We start from the raw sequence: 11,501 nt of genomic DNA, 5'->3' as shown, positions 1-11,501 counted from the left end.
GAATATTTTAATCATAAAGCTTTTGTTAGAAACACTGTCTTACCCAGCAGAATCCTAATTGAAATAAGCATATCTTCCATAATTGGAATAAGTATATGACAATTCGAAAAGATAACATTCATTTGAAGACATAAGTTCTATTACATTTATTAAATACAAATCATGTTCTTTGTCATCATCAAATCTTTCTGTCCTCTTCATCTAGAGAAGCAGCAATCAAAGATTTATAAAGCCCAGTAGGTTGGAGAAGAAGGATTTGACAAATGTTTGTTATTGATGTTTAGGTTACTCAATTATTATCTAATAGAAATAAGACCGATAAAGAAGACGCCATTCAGGTAGGTTACAATATACATGAAGGCAAAAGATTACAGACCAGCCTGATGACCTGAATCGTGGCCACAAATTATACGTCACATGCTTAAAATATGTGAGCTGCTGATCCAGAATGGAAGCAGCACACCGATGATATTCCCACCCTAGTAAGAGCCCTGAGCTCTGGGGATGGATAACGCACTTTTCTTTAAGTCACAGGTTTCTTCCTGTTATGAGGGGTAAGCAACAGCTACTTTTTCTCAAGCCTTCACAGAGGCATCGAGAAACTGCTAAGTAAGGTATATAAATGTCAAGTTTTAGCCAATAGGTCACGCAGTGAGCTAGATCTCAGAAACCTTTCTAAGGCAAGCCTTGCAACCCACTTCTCCGTGCAAATTTCAGCTAGTGTGATCAAAGGTAATGAGTCAGCCAGGAGGGTGTTTTAAAAACACTAAAGCTGCTTCAGGGTTTTCTTCCTGAGCTTCACTGTAACTGAAACTACACTTGTACTCTGAGACGAGATAGGGTTCCTGGGCATGAATTACACACATGACTCCAAGATTGAGTAGTTTTAGGTTAAAAGAACGCACCTCAGTAACAATCACTGAAGCATGCTTGCCTGAAAATACAGGATCCCAGAATCCCGTCACAGTTAATCCAAATTTGTTGTTTATACTAGAAATCTGAAGTGTTGGATAGACCTTAAAATAGACAGACAACTGGCTGGGGCCTGAAAATGACCTTTTGATGGAAACATGTTTATTCTGATGATCTCAGAATAGTATTTGTAGAGTAATACATAACTGGATTTCCTCCCTGGTGGTGGGGTACATACGAGTCGTTTTCCCTGAGTGGCGATGGCTGTGCACTAAGGTTCTGTTAGGTAAGGAAAAGAGCGTGAGCTTTGAAGTCATAAAGATTTGAATATCTGTTCTACTACTTCCCTGCTACCTGTGGGACTGGGTGTGTTATTCCATTTTTCTGAAGCCAGGTTCCTTATCTAAAAAGTGGAGCTGATACTTAGCTATGTCACAGGGTTGCTATGAAGATGAAATGTGATAGCGTGTACAAATATGCAGGACTGGATTCGTGTTAAAGTTCACTTCCTTCTAAGCCCTCTTGCCTACGCTCTTGCATCCAACACCCAGCACTGCCCTGCAAGGAGGCTGCAGAATCCCCGACACCAGCCCGAGGCTGGACTGACATTCACGACTTCCCTTTCACGAACTACTTTTATGAAGATATTGTGAAGCAAGGTTCACACAATACTCCCAAGGAAGTGCTCAGGATTTCGTCAACAGCTCTTCAAAAACAGTCTAGTTAATTTTGGGTTTTGTGTGTGTGTGCGTGTGTGTTTTAAACATTTGGAAATCATAGCTTCTATCCAACTTTCCATTTATATTTTTTCTCACTTCGCCTAGTTTTTGGATTTATGACTTCATGTCAAAAGAACTGACTTTTAGGGAATTCATGCATTAAGTCCATAAATATTTAGTAAGCACCTACTATATACCAGGCCCCGTATCTGGCACTGAGAATGCAAAACTCAACTAAACATAATCTCTGTTTTCAGTGCTGTTACAGCACAAGGAAGGAAGCACAGTCAACTACACCATAGTAAGTCCTGTCACAGCCGGGTGCCCAAGGTGCCGCCATTTACATGGCACTCTAAAGTCCAAAAGCACTTTCACACTTTCAGCCTCACATGAACCCTATGAGCTAGGCGTTACCGTTACTCATCATTTCCAGGTCAGATATAAGGAAGCCAAGCGGAAGGAGGGGGAGTAAGCTGACCAGGATCACACTGATAATAACCGTGGTTCTGTGTCTTGAATCTCAGCTGGCTGTGTTCTCCCCACCATCTCCCTCACTGTCCATGTCAGAATACACTCCGAACACGCCCCCTATCAAGCTTGCAAATGCCTTACAAATGTCACCTAAATTGTGTCTGCCGGGAAGCATTCAGACACAGGAAGTTCTCATTCTCTGGCCTTGGCCTAGCACCCTAACCTCCCTTCTCTCCCCCAGGACCCTACTGCTGAGTGTTTTCTGATGATGCCGGGTTGTTTCAGGCCTTGGTGTTTTTTCTGTACTCTTTCCTCTCCCCAAACACTCCTCCTCCATCTTCCTGCTCCTCCTCTTGCCTGGAGATAGTATAGGTTTCACCTCCTCCCGGAAGCCCTTCCTGATTACCCTCCCCCAAGCCATTTCCTATAGCTGAGCCTTCTAGGTTCTCCCCCAGGCCCAGGACTGGGCACAAGTCATAGCTCAGACTTGGAAGACTGCCTGTCTTCCCCCCACTGTTCCTTTAGGGATGTCTTTACAGCCCCTGTGTTTAGCCCACTAGCTGTTTGTTGACTGAATGAACGAAGAAAAAATCAAGATATGCTCCCTCACCTAGTGTACCACCTGCAGTGGCTGGAGCTCAAAACAAATCCACAGCTTTGCCAGCAGTCTCAGAGCTACTACTGAACTACTGATGCCAACTAGAGCTTCCCCAGTTTAGGTATAATTCGCTCTTCAGGCATCCTCTGAAAATAAGAACAAGAGTCATCACCACCATCACCAGTCATTTTTTGAGCATACACATGGCAAATAACAATGGCTTAGACCACTACACATGCTGCTGTCTCTAGCCAGCCACATCCTTTCTGCTTTCATTCTTACTCCCCAAATTGCAGAACCATGTCTGCTCATCTCTGTACACCCAGAGCCTAGAACAGTGACTGGCACATAGCAGGCCTCTCACCTCGATAAATATTAGTTGAATGAATGAATGAAACTGCCCCGGCTCACTTCTTCTTAAGTGACCTTATTGGCACTAAGTGAAGACTTCACCCTCCAGGCCACAACTGGCTTGAGTTTGGGTGGGTATCGGATCAAGACAGACAATGTCTCTGTGACCTCTGTGTGACCTATGACCTATGGCTTTAAACAGTGGATCTGCTCTAGGGAATCTGAACTGAAAAACACGAAGAAAGTTGTCCAGGTAAAATACGGACAAGAACCAAGAGGAAGTGAAGGTAAGCTGTGGTGGGGAGGTAGGAGCTATGAGGTAGGGTTTGTGTGAGTAGATGGATGAGGAAACACCCACAAAACAGATTCTCACCAGGAGAATCTGTTCGGATTAGGAAGCAGAGAGGCAAAGAGAAGCTGAGAGTCGGGGAGGCCGCGCCATCCCTGAGGAAGCGCTAGAAGAGAAAGAGGAACTGGTCCGTAGGGCCGCCTCCGTTCCCGACAGCTCTCTGGTCTCAGCTCCAGGTCAAGTGCAACCTGGCTTAACAGGCATGTCCTTACCTAACAGCTGAAGATGATTTTTAGCGTTTCAGCCTCTGCTGCAGGGTAACAGGTGATGCTGAGTTTTAAAATGTCTTAACCTCGGGCACAGGACCACCTTGGCTTATAGGGTGACTGTGGGAGCGTTAGATAAAGGCACCCCTTCTGGGATGAAGCCTGACCAGTGGGCAGCTCCTAGCTGGATGGGAAGCCCACAGCCTTTGCACAAAGAAAAAGGTTCCCTTCTTGGAGGAGGTGGGGGCATGCAGGTCCACCCCAGACTGTATAGCTTGGCCAGGGCAGGGCACAGGCTGCATTTGAGCCCCCCTTGTCTGCCCTGCCCAGGCTGCCCTGCTTTTCCCGGCAGGATGGTTTTACTCTCCTGTGAGAAGGCAGGGACAGAAAGTACACCCAGAGCCAAATGGTCTTTTTTTGGTAAAAAAAAAAAAAAAAAACCACTCTGAGTTATGTGAATGGAAAGTGAGCCGGCATCCATTGCTCTTGCCTAGGGCTGCTCCGGCCCCGCTGTGATGGGGCCCAAGAGTTCCCTTGGGACTCCCCACCCCAGCATGGCATGTCATTATGCTTTGGATAACAAAGGCTGAGCATGCAAACACCAACTGGAGTAGTTAGAACCTTAGAGGGCAGTGGAAGGCACTCTGGGAGCACCGGCAAGGTGTGGACAACGAGGACTTCCCCCAATGGGACAGGTGACCGTCAACTGCAGAACCCGTCTTGGACAGCAGCACCTCGCGGCAGTGGCCAGGTAGTAGCAGGTATGGATGGACAGAACATCTAGGTTACTAGATTCTCACTCCACTAGGCACTGAACACACCAGCGATGAAAGACTCGAGACAAAGATACTGGATTTGCCATTACCTACATACCTATGTATACTAGGGCAAAGGGATGCCGGAGGGATGAATCAGGGTACCAAAAGAGATGAGACTGTGTCTGGACACCAAGCTGATGAAATGGCCCATCTGCTCATACCTCCCTTTTTAAGGTGGCTCAAACGTTTTCTGTCCTGTGCAGCCCTATGTGCAAGACTAAGAGTCATAGCTTGAAGACAGCAAACGCCTGTTGGTACTCCTACAGCCCAGTGGGTCCAGCACAGCGCTTGATACACAGTAGGTCCACAGTCAGTACTTGATGAGCGCTTACAATAGGAGTAAGTCCTGAACTGTGTCCTAAGGCTCTTTACTTACTAAACATTGGGCTTATCAGAAAAGACCATCAGAACCCACTGAATATATTAAAGTTCTCAATGCAGAAGAAGATTGACCTGAAAATTAAGAGAACACCTGTCCATATATCATGAAAACCTTGCTTTGGGATTTTATTTTTTTTTAATGGATAAAATACCACTTTATTTACAAAGAAATACTAGATTTTAAAAATCCGGAACTTCTGTTGAATTCCAGAACAGTGAATTCAAAACCATAAAGCAATGTTTTTCTAAGCTCAAAACAGGGCTGATGTATCAATTCCAATTTTACTTCAGTTATATTTTTAAAATGTACTTATTTGAAAATATATGGCTTTCTTCACGTTTTGTATGGATTTTAAAATTTAAAACTAGAGATTTTGCTGACAAAGTACATGCATGTTTATCACGTGAAAAATTAACTATTCAAATCACAAGTTAAATAAAAGCCATTGAAGCCTGAGATGCTTTTCTTGACAAAAACCCAGTAATAAAGTACAAACAGAAAGTGGATTCTCTTGTGATATCTCCACAGCATCAATAGAGTGCCAAGTACAGAGCTGGTCTTCTAAAAATATTTTTTTGGATTGGATCGTCTCTTATTGGCATAATAGGCAAAAACTTCGAGTTTCATAGTTTTTATTATTCTTTTACGGACAGAAGAGCAGAAAGGAAGCAGTGCTGGGATGTGGGGTGACTGATGGGGATGGCCGTTTGCTCTGGAGTGAGGCTCTTCTCTGACAACCCTTGGTGAACATTTTGCAGTCTTCTCCCCCCTCTCCTCCTCTGCCCCCTCCCAGCCACGCACCACTGCAAAGTTCCCTCCCCCCTCAACACTCTCCCAAAGACTCCCACCAGGTAATTAACTCATTATTAGTAATTAACCCTTGGGAAGGACTTACTGGCAACTAGCTGAAATCAAAAAAGGGAGTGAGAAAAGCCACTTGGGAGGTGGAAGCAGCAGAGGAGAATACCAGTAGGGATGTGAGAAGGTACCAAACCAAAGCCTTCAGCCTTACACTTGCCCAGGCCAACCCTGGTCACAATATCACAATACATATGGCAGCAAGTCATGCTGATATATAGGCCATAGCACGGTGGTTCCCAAAGCTTGCCACACATTAGAATCACCTGATGCCAATTAAATCAGAATCTCTGGGACTGGGACCTAGCCATGAATTGTTTTGCTGTGATTTTGGTGGTGGTGGTTTTTTTTAACTTGCCAAGGGACTCCTATGTGTAACCAACTTTGCAAACCAGTGGCAGACAGTAATGCTTCTCAAACGTGAATGTTCCTATAACAACCTGGGGATCTTGAGAAATGCAGACTGGGATTAAGTAGGTCTGGGGTAGGGTCCAAGATTCTGAGATGACACCGGGGCTGCTGGCCTGGGGCTGGCTCTGGCCAGGCCACATATGATCTCGCTTTGGATACTGCCCACTTGTGTGCCCAGAACTTCTGGGGAGGGCCTAGAAACTGGGCTACCCTATGGTCAAGGAATGTTTTCACACTCACGTAGAAGTTCACTCTTTCACACATGGGTCAGCATCGTGGGGTGCAGGGGACAACTCAGCTGAAAGCTGTCACTTCCTAATATCCTTTAAAAGTACACAGAAGGCATAGAGCTCTTGGAGGTAAAATAATTTTATAAATTGAAGTTTACAGTTCACATGAGGGGCACTTTGCACATACACATTTAAAAAGTTTTTACTCCCCTCTTCTACGTGTAGGCCTCGATTTCCATCTATGAAAATGAGAAATGGTGACACACGCTATGTTTATTTTGTCTACCGTCACCAACTGGACACATTTGCAGTTGCCTCTTTAGAGGCACCTGAATGGTTAATCTTTGTTAAAAAAAAAAAAATCAATCAAGATTATCCAGGGGTCAAGTTCAGTCTGGCAAAGACATAAAAACCAGGAGGAAAAATACATTCAACTCAATACTTTCCACAATATGAATCCGGCAGAAGATTCTTCACAAACATCCCATAACCTACATCCCACTACCTGTATTTAACAATTCCAACCGGCTTTAAGCAAAGTGATCTGCGAAGTCAGATCAACAATACGTTTGATGTTTTCTACATATACACGTTGTGCAGCAAAAGCGATATTACAAAAGTAAGAGGGGACTTCCCTGGTGGTCCAGCGGTAAAGAATCCGCCTTACAACGCAGAGGATGCAGGTTCATCCCTGGTCAAGAGCTAAGATGCCACAGGCCGCGGGGCAACTAAGCTCACATGCCACAACTAGAGAGAGAAAAAAACCCGCACACCACAGCTAGAGAAGCCCGGGCACCACAAGGAAGAGCCGGCACTCGCAACTAAGACCCGATGCAGCCTAAAATAAATAAGTAATAAATAAATAAATCTTTTTAAAAATAAAGAAAAATTGAAAAAGATAAAAGGAATATGAAAGAGGGCTCTGACGGAAAACTGAGCTGGCTTGCCTGTGGAGTGGAGTCAGAGGTATGGAAATGTGCCGTTTTCTAAGGGGAAACCAGGCTTCAGGTAGGAGTGAGGTTGCCTGGGCGCTTCAAGGCCTGGCCCCCGAGCACAGACCCTGAAGGAGTAGTGGTGGAGGGTAGGGCGTAAGCTCTGGACCATTACAAGGGCCTGTCGCTGCTACTAGTAGATTTGATGTTAGCTTCAGTCCCAGCTTCCCAGCTTTCACGCATCCTCCGGAGATTGCAAATCAGAAAACGCTGTGCAGAAACTTAACAAGCCTGGTGGACTTTTAAAAACGGTTCTACAGTTCTTAAGAAAATGCTTTGTTGAAAAGCATTTTAAAATCATTAATTATTTAATCCCCCCATAACCTCCCCATGTGGTAGTTCCACACTCTTCTTCCCACTTTAAACACCTAGATGTGAGAGACAAGGTTAAGCGATTTGCCTCCCCGCCACCCCCGCGTTACACAGCTCCGCGCTGGCAGCACCGGCCCCCAGCCTGGTTCTGGCCGTCCGGGGCCCCGAGCAGTCGCCGGAGCCGGGGGTGCACACCAGGCAGAGGGGAACCCGCGGGGAGGTGCTACCGCAGAGGCTCCAGGCTTGGTTCAAACAGTGAAGGATCACGGCCAAACTCTCACCACCACCTGCGTGGGGCTTTACAGGGAGGGAAAACTCATACTCCGGGTCCTCGGACCAGCAAACCCCCAAGGAAGGCTTTGTTTCAGAAGCAGGAGCGGTTGGGTGGGTGTTCAAGACGCGCACTGGCACAGCCCCCCACCCCCACCGTGAGAGGACCGCACGCTTCCGAGGGACCAAAGTCGCGCTGAAGACCGAGGGAAGCCTCCTCTTCCCGATGCACAAGCCTAAGAACCAGAGCAGCCGGGGCTCCCCGGCGCCGCAAAGCCGCACGGCCGCGTGGGAGCGCTCCGCATCCCGGCGGGTGCGTCTCGCCCGGGAGAAACGCGCGCCCACCCTGAGCCCCAGCCGGGGCGGAGCATCTCCCGCCGAGGGTTCCGAGCCGCCGGCCACCAAGGAGGATACCGGCAGCGGGGTGGGGAGTTCAGCTTCTCCCAGCCCCGACCCCCCCCCTCCCCAGCCCCTCCTCCACTCCCGCCGCCAGCCGGCTGGGCCATTGCCCGCTGACGCCCCGGGCTGGCCGGGTCCCCATCGCAGCCACCTGCCCGCGCCGGCCCTACCCCCGGCCCCCAGCGCCCGAGCTGCCCTTACCTGAACCGGAGATGTGGACCCGGAGCGGGCGGCCCCGACTCGAGCACGACGACAGGTCGCTCTGCGAGCGGCCGCGGGGGCTCGGGTCCCCGGGCAGCCGGCGCAGGGCAGGCGCTGGAGGCCGGGCGGCCGCCTCGGGCTCGGGGACCTCGGCCGCCGCCTGCCCGGCCGGCTCTCCCGGGGGCTCCGCGGGGCTCCTGCCCGCCTCGGCCATCGGCTCCTGGCGGCCCGGAGCGCGGGGTGGGGCCGGCGCCGAGGACCGCGCTGCCCGGCGCGCGGCTACCCCGAGGCAGCGACAAGGGCGGGGAGGCTGGACGCCGGGCGCCGAGAAGCTGGTGGGGAGGGCGGGAGGAGGAAGAGGACAGAAAAGTTTGCACAGGAAGGAGCCGCCTACAGCCGGCTCTTGCTCCCGCCGGCGAAAGCCGCAGGGTTCGGAGCTGGGCCGCCCTCTGTGCCCGCGAACCTGCCCGCTGCTCCACCCCCCCAGGGCCTGGGCACGGCCCTTTGCAGGATGGCAGCCATAGGGTCCCCTCTGATCGTCACCCAGGTAGCAGGCCTCAGATTAATAGAGCTTGGGGCTTCAGGAGCTGGGATGCAAGGTCAAGGTTAACGATACTATTTTCATTAGGGGTGGGGGGGCGCGCGGGGCGCGGGGGTTTTGAGGAAGGCCATGTACACACCCTTGAGCTCCCTGTGATGGAACCGAAATGATAATACCTAGTTTAAGGATGCGAAACTCGAAACTGCAACGCCAAAGGGCACTGGACTTGCTGGTGCGTTCGTGACCCATCCTGGAGACCCTTAAGTCAAGGCTAGTGACCTTCGCCGCTCACCCTTTACCCTCGAAGCCCTCTCTGCCTCCAACCTTTGCCCACATTCCTGGGTTTCTGTCTGCTGGGTAGACTCGTAGGTCATGTGTATAAAGGCCAGGCTTCCAAAGAACGGAATAAATTAACACAGATTGGAAGTCTCAGTCAAAGCTTTCTAGTGGAAAGACTGGTCTCTCAGCTGCTGTTGATTGGAAATCAGTGAGTTACCACCATGCCTTGTATGATTGCTGATTCAGCTGGTGATTTTGCAACCTAAGCTTTATCAGTTTCACAATTAGGCCCCTAAGTTGTGACTTGCCCAGAATCACACTCAGGAGTCACCACTCCTGAAAGCTCATGGCAGGGAACAAAGGTCCCTGGGTTCACCCACAGGCCTTAGAGAGGCAGCAGGAAGAGAAGGAGACTGGGGGCTGGGGGTGGGAAGAGGGTTAGCCTTTAACACTGATTGACACACACCCCCATATTCCAGGTGTGATGTCAGACACTTTGCACATATGATATCTTTTAATAAGTAAACCTTAGGGCTTCCCTGGTGGCACAGTGGTTGAAAGTCCACCTGCTGATGCAGGGGACACAGGTTCGTGCTCCGGTCCGGGAAAATCCCACATGCCGCGGAGCGGCTGGGCCCGTGAGTCATGGCCGCTGAGCCTGCATGTCCAGAGCCTGTTGCTCCGCAACGGGAGAGGCCACAACAGTGAGAGGCCCGCGTACCGCAAAAAAAAAATAATAAATAAATAAACCCTAGCAGAGAAGGTAAGAGGAAGGGGGGTCAAAAATGAAGGGTGCAAGCTAGAGAGATACATGAATACCCACAGAGGCCTTTGTAGCAGCTAGGTCATAATAATGACAACAGCTCGCCTGTAACGATTTAAAAGGGTTTTCACCTGTCATTCTCACAGCAACTCTGGGAAGGGCCTTATTATCCCAGTTTTGCTGTGAGAACTCTCCAAATACAGGTCCATTTCCACAGAGTCAGCCATGCTTCTCTGGTCCTGCTCTAAATGTCTCCTATTTTCCCACTTCTTTAAATTTACACGGCTTTAAGTGTTACTACGTTGCTATCTTGTGTAGTTTAGGACAGAAAAAAAGATGCCTCTGCTTCAGAGCATTGACTTGCAATGTTTCAGTAGATAGGTCTTTGGTAGTATTGAAAGGGCCCTTGGAAGGATTTCTCCCTTTCCCTTGTAATCGACATTAGATTATGATGGTGTTTCTCGTCATCATTTGCTATCCTGCGTGTTGTATTACCCGGTGATGCCGTCTGTACTCCTCATGTCCACTTCCTTAGCGGTTAGGCTCCCCTTGTCAGCTGCCTTCTTTCTGGGGCACATTTGCCTCTTCTCTGCGCTTGGGTCTCACCCCACTGGATTCTCCCCATTGCTCACAGCAAGAGCACCTCCACCATCCTTCCAGGCCTCCTGCTTCTCCCTTTCAGGTTTATCCTGTATGTCACCTCTTTTGAAGGTAAATAAATGAATAACTAAATATTCCAAAACACATGAAGTCTTCCCCTGCTCATTATTCAGTAACTTATCATTTCAGCTTTCACTCAGTCAATACCTACTGGAGTGCCTCTTGAGGGCCAGACACTGTGCCGCTGCCCTCCATGCCCTCGAGGAACCCCTCAGCCCTCCCTCCCTCCATGCATTTTCCTTTCACCACCAAGCTTCTAAAGAGAGTAGCCTCCACTTGCTAGTGCCTGTTCTTATAGTCCCCCTTCCCCATCCTCATTCCTTCACTATCTATAGGGTGACTTTCTGCCCCTGCTACTTACTGCATGGGCTGCTTTGCCACTATCACTTTTGAGCATTTAGCTGCCAAACAACGTACTGAGGACCTCTCAGGTCTGACCCCTGCTGCAGCCCTTGACACTCTGGACCACTTGTTCCTTTTCTGGACTCTGTGTCCCTGGTTTCTGGGACACTCATCTCACCTCTCTGCCTCCCAGATACCCTCTTCTCAGGATCTCCTTTTTTCTATCTGTTCTTACCTAATGCTCCCCTGGGGTCCAGCCTCAGCCCTCTTCTCTTCACACCTGACGTATTTTTTCCTGGAAAACCTCACCTTCAGCTTTAAACTGTGCAGAGACGCCTCCCAAATCTTTTCCTCCAGTCTAGAGACTTCTTTCCTGGTCTCTAGATCCCAGTGTCCAACGGGGCTTGTCTTCTGGGTGTTTCCTTGACACTCGGCAG

The sequence above is a fragment of the Globicephala melas genome, chromosome 14, assembly GCF_963455315.2.
Source record: "Globicephala melas chromosome 14, mGloMel1.2, whole genome shotgun sequence".
Taxonomy (NCBI): Eukaryota; Metazoa; Chordata; class Mammalia; order Artiodactyla; family Delphinidae; genus Globicephala; species Globicephala melas.
This window is presented reverse-complemented; position numbering follows the sequence as displayed.